The sequence below is a fragment of the Ixodes scapularis genome, unplaced genomic scaffold (assembly GCF_016920785.2).
Source record: "Ixodes scapularis isolate PalLabHiFi unplaced genomic scaffold, ASM1692078v2 PGA_scaffold8__174_contigs__length_109621045, whole genome shotgun sequence".
Classification (NCBI taxonomy): Eukaryota; Metazoa; Arthropoda; class Arachnida; order Ixodida; family Ixodidae; genus Ixodes; species Ixodes scapularis.
Window position 1 is genome coordinate 44,386,118 of NW_024609883.1, and position 14,183 is coordinate 44,400,300.

The window sequence follows — 14,183 nt, forward strand, 5'->3', positions numbered from 1 at the left end:
TTTATTCGCCACAAATAGTTATAGAGTATCGGTCCATTAACTTGCGAGAAAACGTAATCGCAGCTGATTTGGAAGTTGATATTTGAACTCCACGTTCGATGAGATATTTATGGGTAATTTTCAGAGCGCTTTGGAGTCTCGCCCGTATCTGAGGACGTGTGATACCGGTCGCCCAGAAACAAACGTCACCGGCATAAATTGACGTGTGTACCGTAATAGGTAATTGGCAGATTAGATTTATCAAAACCATAATAAACAAAATTGGGCTTAATACCCCGCCTTGTGGTACGCCTTTTGTGAGGATGTGAGAACTTGTATTTCCGTCGTACGTTGACATATACATAGATCTTCCTGTGAGGGAGCTCTCTAACCAGGAGAACATGCGGCCACCAGTTCCAAGCTCCTTTACCGCATTTAGAACGGCCTCATGGGTCACGCTGTCGTATGCACCCATGACATCAAGGAAGACGGCTGTAGTTTTTCGTCGTTGTTTTTTGTTCTGTTCTACGAAGGTGGCTAGGTCTATGACGTTGTCCAAAGAACTCCATCCACGTCGAAATCCGGACATTACGTCCGGATAGTTGTCAGTATTTTCTAGGCACCATTCAAGGCGAAAATTTACCATTTTCTCTATTAGCTGACCAATGCAGCTTGAGAAAGCTATTGGTCTATAAGATGCAATGTCTCGTCGGTATGAATGTGCGGATTTGGCGGTACGCCCTCTTTCTGTTGATACGAGACTAAGCACGTGCATGGCGATAGCAAAGTTGGAAGCTTTCAATAAAGTTTAGTTGCCAGTTAGCGCTTGTCCTGTGTGCTTCTTCGTCCTTTTGTCCCGTCCCTTTTGCACTATTTTTAATATGAGTGACGTAAGGTGACTTTTCTGGTTTGAGAATGGGCATGATACGTCCGTCCTTCCATACTGATGGTACCTGACCCGTCTCCCATGAATTGTTGAGCAAATCAAAAAGTTGTTTTTGACCTCGCGGGCCTAGATTAGCAAGGGCGCTATACGAGACGTCGTCAGGTCCCGGAGTCGAAGTTCGCTTTACTGTAGCCAGAGCTGCCTGAAGTTCATCTGGCCGAAAGGGAAAATTCATTCTGTCGTTGAACGATGGTGGTACGCTTGCTTGCATGGAACCACACAATAAATTAGAACCCGCCTGCTGTTGGGTGAGACGCCTGCAGAAGTTCTCAGTGACCTCCATCTCAGTCACATCTAGGCGCAGAAATAAAGAACGAAACGGACATCGTTGCTGTTGAGGTGTCCGTTGTCCACGCACCTTATGTACACCAGACTCCCGCAAAAGGTTTCCTTCGATCTAATTTTGAACAATTTTTCCTTCATTTGACCCTTCCTAGTTTCTGTAGATATTGACCAATTTTTTTATTTTTTTTTCGTGCGACGAGATTTACGTAGATCCTTCATATCTTTGGTCCTTCGGTACCGTCTTTCCGAGCGACGACGCTTATCACGTAGATGTTCATATTGCCCATCGATCACAGTCCGGGTTGCAGGAAGATTGTAGCTTCTTGTTCCACTTTTGGTAGCAACAGCAACAGCCGCGCTGAAATCTTGAAGGTTAGTAGAAGACTCGCTGAAAGCCTCCATTGATTAGACATGAGGAAGATACATAGAAAGGGGGGACGGACAACGAAGGGATTGTTTATATGGAATTGTTTACATGAAAGTTTACAGGGATTGTTTACATGGAAGTCTTCGTTGTCCGTCCCCCCTTTCTATGTATCTTCCTCATGTCTAATTACCGTTACCAACACGCTCGTTTTATACTTAATGTCCATTTATGTTTGGTAGGCTTGCCAGTTCGTACGACAGAATTTTTCGGCTTAAAAATACCTTCAGGATGGTGTAGGTTGGGATATGATTACTGCCACTTGTTTCGATATCAGTAAACCACAAGCTATAAGGCACCAGTTCTTGAGAGACAAACGTTAGGTCGAGGCAGCTACTGTACGTAGCGCCGCGTAGGTATGGGGGGCTACTATCGTTCAATATGTTTAGGCTGTATAGGCCCAAAGAGTCTAAAGGTTTTCTGCCTTGATTGTTTATATGAGTGCTTCCCCAAATTGGGGGGGGGGGGGGATGATGAGCGTTGAAATCGCCTGATAGATGTAAGGGGGAGCGCAGTTGTTCAATACGCCTTCAAAGTGCGCGTCACCAAATTTTGCACGTGGTGATATGTACGCCGCTATAACTGAAAATGTGCGATTGCTATTTCTTACTATGGCAGATACGTATTCATTGTGTGAATGGGGAGTAATGAGATGACTCACATATGTAAGGCCCTTGCGTATAGCTAGCATAACTCGACTGGGTCCATTGACCGCAGGGATGTAAAAATCTCGTACCTTCAGAACCTGAGTTTTTTATTGGGTTCACAAACCACAATTATGGGGAAGTGATGATGATGTGTGAATTGTCGAAAATCGGACATGTTTGACTGGAGTCCTCTTGCATTTCATTGGAATAGTGATAAATCACCGATTAGTTCTTCGATGGAGCAGTGCACATGTTAGTGCGTGGTAGTTGTTAATATGTCCATATTCTATCTTATTAAATTAAGTAAAAATGGGAAAAATATCCAACGCTTGCAAAGCAAGGTGAGCCGCTGGGGACGTGCACTGGATGAGATATTCTCGTATGCGTCTTTCTGCAATGATGAGAATCATTGACCAGATCCCAGATGTTGCTTCTGGCGAAAGAGTAGGGTCTTTTTCGAGTTTTGACACTTGTTTTCTAAATAACGTTCCTACCAGCGCGTCTCTCTAAGGATGTCTTTGAGGTATTTGCCCCTGGCCTCGAGTATGATTTCGGGAGTCAGGAACATCACTCGAGCGTCCTTGTTGAGACGAGGCTTTGTTCTTCATAGAAGTACTTGTCGTCTGTTGCTCATTGCCGCCAGTGCAGCCGGTTTTCAACTTTCCATGCTTATGGATTCCCGAGGCGCATTGAGGGCCTAGTAGGCCTGTCTGTTTTGTTCAAGAGCACTGTTGACGGTGTCCTGGGCTGGTTTAGTGGGTGATGTGCTCCCAGCTACTTGTCTTTGGTGACGTATTTCCTACTCATGTTTCCATTCTGCACATTGATGTGATGTCGCTTTGAGTTCTTTACTACAGAGTCAGCACCGAACTGTTGTTGTACCAGCGTCCCAGTCATTCCGCTGGTGTGGTCCGGCGCAACGTGAACACGTTGGAGAATTACAGCATTGGTGGCATCGAATTGGCTTTTCCAAAAATGGCTCTACCTTGTGACGTACTAGACCGAGGGTACTCAGGAAGTCTTGACGACGAGACAGTTGTAGCTACTGTGGTGGGCGTACCCATTCGACGAACAGATGTAACAGATACGTCGTTGTTGGCCTTTAGCTGTGCATGAATCTCGGCACTGTCGATGTTGGTGTCGACTCCTCTGTATCCTCACAGAGGCCCTTCTCACGTCACGCGCACTGTACAGTTGCAACTGGCTGAATCTCAACCAGACGCAATGGAAAAAACTCGAGAGACTTAACAACCAATCGAGGCGAGTAGTCACGGGTCTTCCCAAATACACGCCACTCGAAACGCTAGGAAAGGAAGCACAAATGAACAACATAAAAGACAGGGCCGAAACCCAAGTAATCGCTCAGTTTCAAAGGCTAGAGCGCACTAAACATGGACGTAGATTCCTGCAAGACCTAGGATACGAGACAAGCAACAAGCCGCCATTGGAAGAGGCGCTACCTCCGTGGCAGAACGAGGTGATAACTGATCATCGGACTCTGCCTCAAGTTTTGAACCAAGGGAAGAGGGCTAGAGCCGCTAAGATGCACGCGGCATGGTGCGAAACACATGCGCCAAACGAAGAAGTACGGTACACCGACGCCGCAAAGAACGGTGACAAAGTGACATCTGCCTGACACGACGCAAGGAGAGGCAGGACACAAACCGAATTACTACCGTCGGGCACCACGGTGAGGGAGGCCGAATTGAGGGCGATATTTTCGGCGGCCCAGGATATCGCAGGAAAGAGCGCGACGGCACCTCACGCCAGAATTTTTACAGACTCGCAAGCAGCGATTAACGCAACACGCAGCAGCAGACCAAAGGGCCGAACAATAAAAAAAGATTAAGAAAGTGGCGACGGAGCTTCGCATACGTGGCACCGACCTGCACATCAGATGGCTTCCCGGGCACAGCGAAATCCCCGGGAATGAGAGGGCACACAGGGCCGCAGCGGAAGAAATATTTCACGGCTCCGCGACTGGTCCGACCTCTCATTCTGAAACGAATAACACGGTAGACCCGGAGGAACAGGCTGAACTTGCCAGGCAGGCGAGGAAGGTCTACCTTAGAGGGTTGCTGCCGTCACAAGAAGACAACATACCAACGAGCTATACCAGATGGAAAGCTGTCCGAGTCCGACGGATCAGGACCGGAACAGCATTCACACCGGCCAAACAAGCGAGCTTCGGGCTGGTCGACATCGAGGGCTCCAGATGCAAGGCCTGCGCTGGGAACAACACAGCCACACTACGCCACCTCCTCTGGGACTGTGCAGGCCTGGAACGGCTGAGGAGGAAAGCGACCAAAGCTCTTCGGGAAGAAGACAGACCGGCGACGCTCGAGGAGTGGTTTCGACCCCAGGGAACACCGCAGCACAGAAAAGCAATCCTCGATTCCCTATGAGCTACATCAGGAAGACGAGGACCCATCACCTGATTTTATTTTTCACATCATTCATTTCCTTTTTCCCCTAAAACCCCATGCCCCCTCTTTCCTGTCTCAGGCCACCCCACCAAGACAGCCGAACCACTCATCTCATCAATAAACATAATTCAACAACATTCAACAACCTCTGATGACTCCAGTTGCCTGGACTTGGGAATGGGGCTCAAAGGATCTGACAGGGATACGCATCAGAGATTCATGAACAGCTAAAGGCCAACAACGACGTATCTGTTACATCTGTTCGTTTAGGAGTGATGACGGACAGTCACTATTTCTTATATCGACAGATATCAAGTTGAGCCTGTAGTTTGGTCTGATCTGAATTATGGAGCCGGGTGCTTTCGACTGAAACAGCTCTGGTAGTCTCAGTTGATTTAATGTGGTGATCACTTTTGTTTGTCCTATCGGCATAAAGATGACGGTAAGAGACGATTTCTTTGAGTCCACAGATATGGTCATACTGCTGCTCGAGGAGAGTGACTTGGCCTCATAACAGTTTCTTTGCTTTCTTGTATATCACAAGAGTGTAACCTTCGTCATCTGTGGTGGAGCCATTGTGTGCGTCAGTAAAATTAGGAAATTGCTGTCCAGGGGTCAGGGAGTCGATGCACATTTTAGTTTCGGGCGTCAAAGATCAGTCCTCGTTTGTGTACTTGCCATTCAGCAACGCAGGTGACTGACGTAAAGCTTGGAGTGACGCAGGTGAAAGGACCAAGCCGCTGACAGATGGTCTCCCATGGCCATGCCGACGTTCAGGTCGATGGTGGGTGACCTTAGAGCCGGTATGTTCAATTTCAGAATAGTTATTAACTAAATATTTGAGAGCGATCAGAATGTGCTTCAGCGTGGGAACACTTCTCACAGAACATGAGATTCTAAAGATACGTAGGCTAGAAATGAAGTGGCATTAGTAGAGTTTCTGGGGTTTAGCATTGGCGGTGTCTTTGGTGTCGACCATTGTCCAGGAATCCCAAAACTTCCAACTGAGGCCCATTTTAAAATAAAATAATAATGTTGTGTGTATGTTTTTTATACAGCCGGACGTTATTCAGCCTCAATAGGCGTCTGGTGCCTCAGTTGTAGATGAGAACGATACACGACCGCAAGCCGGTACGATGCTCATCCAGGTCGAAACGGGCAGTTGTGGGGATCGAACCCAGGGTCCCTGGGTTTTACAGCGCGAGCCTTCGCTCCACGTGCTTCGAGCTAGTGTGCGCTTACCCAGTCGGTTACCGATCCCCCAAGAACAACATGGAACGCGTCTATTCTGCAAGCTGTCCGTGTATAGAGTGTGCTAGAAGGGACGAGTGGGGCCACCGGAGTGCTATTTCTGCACCTACGCGTGTGGAAAAAAATGGCTAATCCAAGCCACTTCGCCCGTAGCGCCCAGCGAAGGTGTTCGGATTTGCCGTTTTTTATTTAATAAAAAACGCGTTGCGTTTTAACGCCAAGCTCGACCGGCCCGCTGGTCAAGGTCATAGGAACAATAGGACGCCGGGCTATATTTTTATACAACCTAGACGTCAGGCGTCACGTTAAAACATAACATCAACGCAACGTGACTTGTCGTCACAACGCCATGCGACATCACGACGACGCCTTGACGTCAACGTCGTCATCGACGTTGACAAGGCGCGTTACACAACATCAAGACTGTGTTCTGGCGTCATATTGCGTTGACAACGGCGTCAATGTCAACGTTGACGTTGACGACGTCAAGATGACGGTGCCCTTGTCAATGCGACGTCATAAAGACGGTTGGTGTCGGGTCGTCGACGTCGTTGTTGATATGACGCAACTCAACCTCACGACGTCCCGACAACTTCATGACGTCGACATCGACGCCATCGTTGACGACGTCAGGACTTCGTCGTGACGGCGCGTCGACGTTGACGTTGGCGAAGGCGACGACCTGACACGCCGTCAAGGTTTGTCGTAACGTCGTTGTGACGTTGACGTTGAAAACGACGTCAGGACGACGTTAACGTGACGTCATAGCGATGTTTGACGTTGCGTGGGGCGTCAACGTCAACGTCGGCATCGACGACCACGTCCACATCGTGCTCGACGCGGCGCGACGTCATGACCGCGTTTCAATGGTGAATTAAGGTCGCGTAACGGCGTCGTCCTCAACGCCACGCGATGTCATGACCGCGTCACAACGGTGACTTGATGTCAGGAAACGGCGTCGTCCTCTAGGCGAAGCGATGTCAGGACGATGATACAACAGCATCTTGGCATCGCGTAACGTCGTAGTCGACGATGACGTCGTGGCGTCGTCGTGTCGTGGCGTTTTGACGTTACGTCTGACGTAAAAGAAAATGGCCTTGACCCGTGCCGTTGCCCCCTTCGATCGCGGCGCAGGTGGCGCTGCGATCGAAGTGGCTTGGTCCACCTGATCGCGTTCCACACTTTGAGGTGAAACTTAAAGCATGAGCGGAGCCCATGGCTCTCCCCACTCAGTCGTTTCTAGTTCACTCTACCGTGGGGTAAGGGAATAAAGCCTACAATTAAAAAAATAGCAATATGTCAAAATTCATGTCTAAACTCAGACTTTAACTAAGTGGTTTTACTTCTCGTCTTGAACATATCGGCCGTGTGAGTGGAACTCCGAAAGTAGCCTTAGCTAGATGCGATGTTCAAAAAGAAATATAATGTTGAAAAAAATTATTGAAGCAATTGTGAACAACAAATGTAACTGCGCCAAATGTCGGCTATAGTGCTAGAATGTGCAGTATTTGTCTCGATATTATAAGCGCTCCTCATTGGTCGGATGCCGTTGTGATAACAGCTGGCTTGAGTCTGCGATTACCATTCTTAAAGCTATAGCTGTTACTGCTGCAGAAGGATACTCAACGCGCAGCACGCGGCTAGAAAATATTCCGAGCATAACGGAGAATGTTTCATCTGACACTAGTTATCTTGACACACAGCTCGCGCAAAAGCACCTTGACCTAGCTGACCTCCACTGCTGCCGTGGGGCGCTTTTTTTCTTTTCTTTTTTTTTGTCACGAAAATAAGGGGGAAAAAAGCTTTTGCGAGCACTGTTCCTAGAATCTACCGCGCAGCACAGATTGCTACCCATTGCAAGGTAACTTTTAATCTTGAAGCTGCCAAAAAATAATCTTGACCGCTGGCTCATATGAAAATATAATTGGCTAGCTTTCATGTGGTGCTTTTCCGAGAGAGGCGGCTTGCAACTGGGTGACGCGCGCCCGTCGTCACACCGCCGGTGCCTCCGCTGGATTCTGTGCTTCAGACGTTTCCGCCCAGAAAGGGCATGTCACGAACTTTTCTATCACATTTTTAGTAAAAAAGTAGACGTCGCATGAGCATTTGTTTTTATTTCTGGGGTACTTAGAGCCCGTAAGATAAGTTATCACCAAGAACAGACAGTCTCAGAAACGTCGTTAGTGCACCTTTAAAGCTACGCGCACGTCATCCAGCATCGACTGTCCTCCACGTGACAGCGCTCTTCGCGGAAGGTTGGTTTGAGTAAGACGGCGGCCTGGGAACATTTTTGGTCTTGGTGGCGATACTCATTATGGCCTCCACTGAACTGGCGACTTGTGGGTCAACCGATTGAATAAAAAAGGCGAGAACGATTTTTTAGTGAATTTGCAAATATCACCTAGGAGCATGCTGGGGAGCTTTATACCACGCGCGTTGACTGGTTCTTTTTTCACTGGAAAATAATGTATGTGAATAACAAAGCTCTTGACTATCGGCAACTTTCAGAAATCGAGGACCCCTTCGGCGAAATTTCTAGGATTGTGTACAACGGGCGCGTAGTAACACAAGTATGAGGGATCTAGTTGCGGAGACATAGGGAGTTTTCGTACACCTCGTTTACCCCTTTACTAAGCCCTCCGCCACGAAGAAGCCGCTACTGCGCTTGCGCGCCGATGACCTTGACGGTAGAGTTCCAAATATCGTAGCGGGTTACGGACAGCGTTGCGGGACGGCAAAAGCGATCTACGAAAACTCCCTATTACGCAAACGTGATAGACTGGGAAGAGAGCGTCTTCAAACACTTATGCCGGCATCCAAACTATGTGATTGTCACCGCGTTTGGCGTCCCTTGCTCATTGTGTACAAAGGGTTCGCAGTGTAGCGGTCCGCGGAACACAAGGGAGTTTTAGTATAGACCAACTCATGTTTACAAACAAACCGGAGCGCCCCTAACGGACGCCACCGGTGCCGCGCATGCGCGATGGAGAGTGGGCAAGAAGCTCGCCGTCGCCCATAAACAAACCACTGTAATGCGATGTTGTCGGCGTCGGTATGAGTTCCCGTGCTCTCTGTCGCGTTAGAATTGTTAATTGTATACGTCTTCCTGGCAGTGTCCAACTACTTTAGCGGCCTTAGCGAAGTTAACGGGGCTCATTACACCGTAAAACTTCGCGTGAATAATGTGACATGCGACGATTCATTCCGCGTGGACGCCGCAGAATGGACGCTAAAGCCTGATTCGCGTGATGAGATTCCGCTCTCAATTTTCAGTCGGGACATCGCTTGGGCTGCAAAAGCGTGAACCGTAGCTGAGATGGTCGATGTCGATCCTGAAAATCGTAAGCAGAATCGGACCAAATAAATCAGGCATAACAAGTTGGCGATGGCCACTGGTTACAATGATCTACTGTTTACACCGAGCCTGCTTACTCCTACCAACCTTAAAACTTAAATGTATTTTGATTGAGGCCTGCACTTACTTCTTATCGCAATCACCGGGCCAGCGATATGGTTTACGGGCCGGTGTCGTCTGAAAGAGCAGACGACAAGCAGACACGTTTGAAAGAGCAGACAACAGTTGGAACGATCAGATTGCTGTTTCAATTTGAAGACACACTGAATATAGTCCGCAGGTGGTCCGAACAACTTGACGGTTTTCCCGCGTTCATGTCGGAACAAAACAAATAAATCGGATGACCTCAAGTATCCTTGATATCAACCAAAAGTACTTCCCGCACAAGCAGTCGTGGTCCGACAGCATCTGGTTTTCAATTTTTACGGCAGATACCCACGTTCTCTGACGAACCGAGCACATGAAAACTGGCCTGCAAACCTTCTACTCGTTTAGTCAGACCCAGTCGCGGCGTTTTGACGAGAAGGCAGGTTTTTGTCTACTTTCTTTCTAAACAACGCAGGAATGCACGTCGCATGGTGACTTCCGCCCACCGCCCCAGACCGGAAATGCGCTCGACACGCCACCACCACGCCGTGACGTAACAGAGCTGAGTAGCATTGCGCGTACGCAAAAGAGTTTCCGGTCCGCACTGAGCATGCGCGACTCTGCGCCATCCGCACAGCCAGCTTTGGGCGTTGCATAGGCACCCTATTTTGGAAAGTTTCAGTGCGGCACGCGAAGCGCTTTGCGTGTCTTGGTTGTAGTTTGCACAGACAGTCTGTGTTTGTTTGCATAGCTGGTGATGCAACAGTTAGCATGCATTTGCGCATCGCAATACTATAAGTGTCGTCACTATTGCTATATAGTGTTCCGCAACACGTTTGCGCTATGCGCACGCAAGGGGCTTGATGCCATTCTAAAGTTATCAAGCATTCTTCCCGCGTAAATGACACACGAAATTATAAAACTGCGTTTAGCAACACGCAGTACACGCGCCGTGTAGTTAAAAAAACAATCAATAAAGTACACACAGCCAAAATGTAAATGACAAGGAGATCCTACAACTTCGTCGGGTCACGCTGAGAATGCTGCGAAGCACTCAAGCTGGCGTAGACGTCATCTGTATCACCAGCGCAGTGCACTCTGGCAAGAAAAAAAAGTAAAGAAAAGAAGGAGTATACGCGGAAAGAAACGATATCCTTCTTCGTCGCCAACGGAAGGAGGTGCAGATAGGTGACAGGCGTTTGGCAGCAGCCGCAAAGCACTCTGGGAATTATTCACTTCTGGTTCGTATCTAGCAGCCGACGCAGCACCATGACGGCTATGGAAGCGTGTTAGAGTGTTGAACCCGATCAATTCGAGCCACCTCTTTCATGCTGCTGGGTGGCTTACGAATTTCTGAGCGTCTGAAGTTACTTCTACGGATATGCGAAGTAGGAACCTGTACGCAGAAGCATCGAGAACGGCCACGAAAGCGTAGAGCGAGTGCGGGCGTCGGCAAGGAAAAAAAAAAAGCTAAAATGCCTGAGTTTTCATGCGAAAATCCGGAAAGCGCGGCGCCAGTACATGCCTCTGGCGCCACGCTTTCCGGATCTTCGAATGCAAACTCAGGCTAGGTTACCTTTTTTCTTTCCCCTTTTGAACCAGCGTTCTTCGTCGCCTTTTATTTTTGATGGTTACGTCAGATCACAATTACCAAGTGAAACAGGTGCGAATGTACGCCGTGGGATTCGGCTAACTGAAATGCCCGATCGGAGCTTTGGCGTACTTTTCTCGCGCAATCGAAATGACACTTCCGTTCAAAAGTTCCTTTCGGCGATATCGAATTACGCGAGAATCCTTGCTTTAAAATACTCGCGCGTTCTCTCGAGCGGGAGTGTTTATATCCTCCTTTTGCCGTGCACCCATCCCACAGAAATAAAACATTTCATGCTCTATACGGTCTGAAAGATGTCCACGCGTCTGCTCTTACGGAAAACGCTCGGTACAACCAATTCTCTAAATCAGTGGTTCTCAACCATCGATGTTTCGCGGATCACTTGTGGATCGGCGGAGATGATGGAGGACGAGGGGATAAGTATGGGTTAAATATAATAATGATTTAATAAATGTTTATAACTAAGGGCTATGTGATGTAGACTTCTCTTTTTGACATTCACAAAAAAAAAAAAAAAAAACTCGCCCGAAAACTCAAACATTTTTTCTCGGTCTGAAAATAAGACAACCTTTTTTGCCAGCGTTTACTGATGAGGCAGCTAGGACCTCACGGACCTTTAGAATGCTTTAGCGGGTGCCAAATGGTTCCCGGACACCCATTTGAAAACTGCTGCTCTAAATATACAGTACAAGCTCAGCGAATGACGAGGATGTAAATTTACAAACAATTAAGCAGCAGCTGCTATTCGTGTTTCATGGGGCACTGAACAGAGTGTTTCACAAATCATGGTATGCTTTAGTGTCACAGCGGAGAAATGTAAGGAAGAAACGGGTTCTACAAGAAAGTACACTACCGGAATTCTTGCAAAGAATAAGCATAAAGCTAGGGCTTCATAAAAAGAAAAAAGAAAAAAGAAGTTGTCCCAAGAAATATACTGGTCGTCCATAACGCAGAGCTTCAAGCCGAAAATGTGACACTCCAAATACAGAGGGACATACATCCACCAAATCTTAGTGCGGAGCGTTTTCCCGCTAAATTTAGCGGGGAAACTGGATTGAAGCCTAGTTATACATTAATTAAGGTTTTCGCGCCAAAGTTAGTGGGGGTGTTTCCTGCCAACATCAGCCAAAAGAAGAAGCTCATAAATGAACACCAGCGCAACTCAAAACTCCCCGGCCGTTCTGTGACTCCCGAATTTTATCCGTAGGATCAAGACCCATCCATTAGTTTTACTAAATTGTACACTATACGGGACGCAGATAGCGGAACCACAAGGGACATAACATTAGAGAGCTTTAGTATCAGAGCAAACGCAAGCGCTGTGCGTTTGCGTTAGTGCTGCTTGCTTCACGCATGCGCACGCGCGTCGTCACCGTTCGTCCATCTAAGACGCAGCTGGGGGCACCACGCACGCTCAGAGTGGAAGGCGCAACGCTTGCGTTTGCTCGTATGAGTAACACTAAAGCTCACTATTATTTTACTTCAAAAGGAAACCTAATTTTACTGCTTAGGTGAGAGCCTCAAATAACCACTTCCCACCACGTGGGTTGCTTTAATAACCCCATTTTGACGCAAAAAAAAAAAAAAAACGAAATGGCGATTGTTTGTTTGCATTAGCAGTGTCGGGCAGCGTACATAGATGAACAAACTCTTCCATGACAGCCGAAAAAACGAAGGGCATGGAGAGACGAAGCATCTTATCAATCATGTTCAACAGCAAATGGGACGCAAGCTTTAGCGGATAAGAACTGCGAAGAGCGTATCACGAAGCGAAAAGCGTGGATATAATAAGCCACGCCACCACGTTTTTAAGTTTTCTGTGACTAATGACTTGTGACTAATGTGACTCAAACTTTATCACGACTATAGACACTTTAAAAAATACATTTCTGAGTTCACTTTCCTACAGAAAACACAGAGTCAATGACGGCAACACCCTTTTCAAAAGAACATCAAACAACATTGGCTGTCGCAATTGCTTGGACACAAAGCGCGTGATTGGATCCGAGTCCTCGGCGAACGGTGACGTCACACTCGTGTCCAATACGAGCTCAGAGTGTGCGATCAAGCAACGGCCGCACAGGCTTCGGCGCGGACTTTTGAAACGAGTCTATCGAAGGACACCAGCGAATAACGAAGCCAAGTAAGCGATTATTCCCGAAAACGCGATTTGTGCAGGGGCAATTTGGGAGTGACGTGGTGCTTGCTTCTTGTGCCTGACTAATCTTATACTAACCTGCGTCATTTCCTCGCTTCCTTCCATCGTTCGCGGTGATTGGCTGTCTCCGTGTTCAACAGGAAAGAAAACTCAGCCATTTTCTTTTACAATGTACACCTTTCTCGTTTCGTAGTCTCGAGCTTCTTTTGACCTTCATTGAGCGCCGTTATAATACACCGCGACCTCCGATCTCTATACAGCGCTAAACTTGTCGGCTTGCCCAACGATTCGTGCTTTATGGCCCCCGGTGGTGGGGACCTCCAATCAGAACCCTCTGCTTTCTTTTGTGCAAGGCGGACCCTTATGTCCCCTCCGCCCGGTTATAAAAGTTTGTCCCGGCGTCTAGCGTGCAGGGTACATAAACCGGGGTTTAGATGGGCCTCCGCTTAGGCATTAACGACCTGGTTTTGCCTCTTGTCTGCTGTACTCCGTTCCTAGGTGACAGTGCGGTGAAAGTTACGGGCAAGCCGGTCCAGTCATAGGTCTGGTTCTTGTCACGTGATCACGTTCTTGTCCGAACCCAGGTACGGATATCGGAATCAGGAGATGAAAGGGAGATGGTTGATTGGTTAAGCGAGCGCGTAGCTCGCACAACACTGACAGCTTAGGAGTTGAATGGAGTATATGAGAAAAGGCTCCGGTGTTTAACGACCAGGGTTGCACTTTTCGCAAACCCTTCTGCCGCGACTCTTCATTTTCTATTTCCGCCTTCGGGGCGCGCCGAAGGTTTCTCGTCCAAGACACGGGTTTAATATTTTTAGGTTTTATTTTTAGAAGGATGCGACGAGGACGGCTGCGAAAAACGGTTTTGCAAGGATTTTTCCCCTCTGCACGTTATAAAGTGTAGAGCGTCTAAACCCAGAGCTGCTCTCTCCCCTAACTGCGAGCGGCCACGTTTGAAAAGCTATGGTCTGGTCACCGAGGATAAACAAAAATGCTTCGTATGCGTGCCA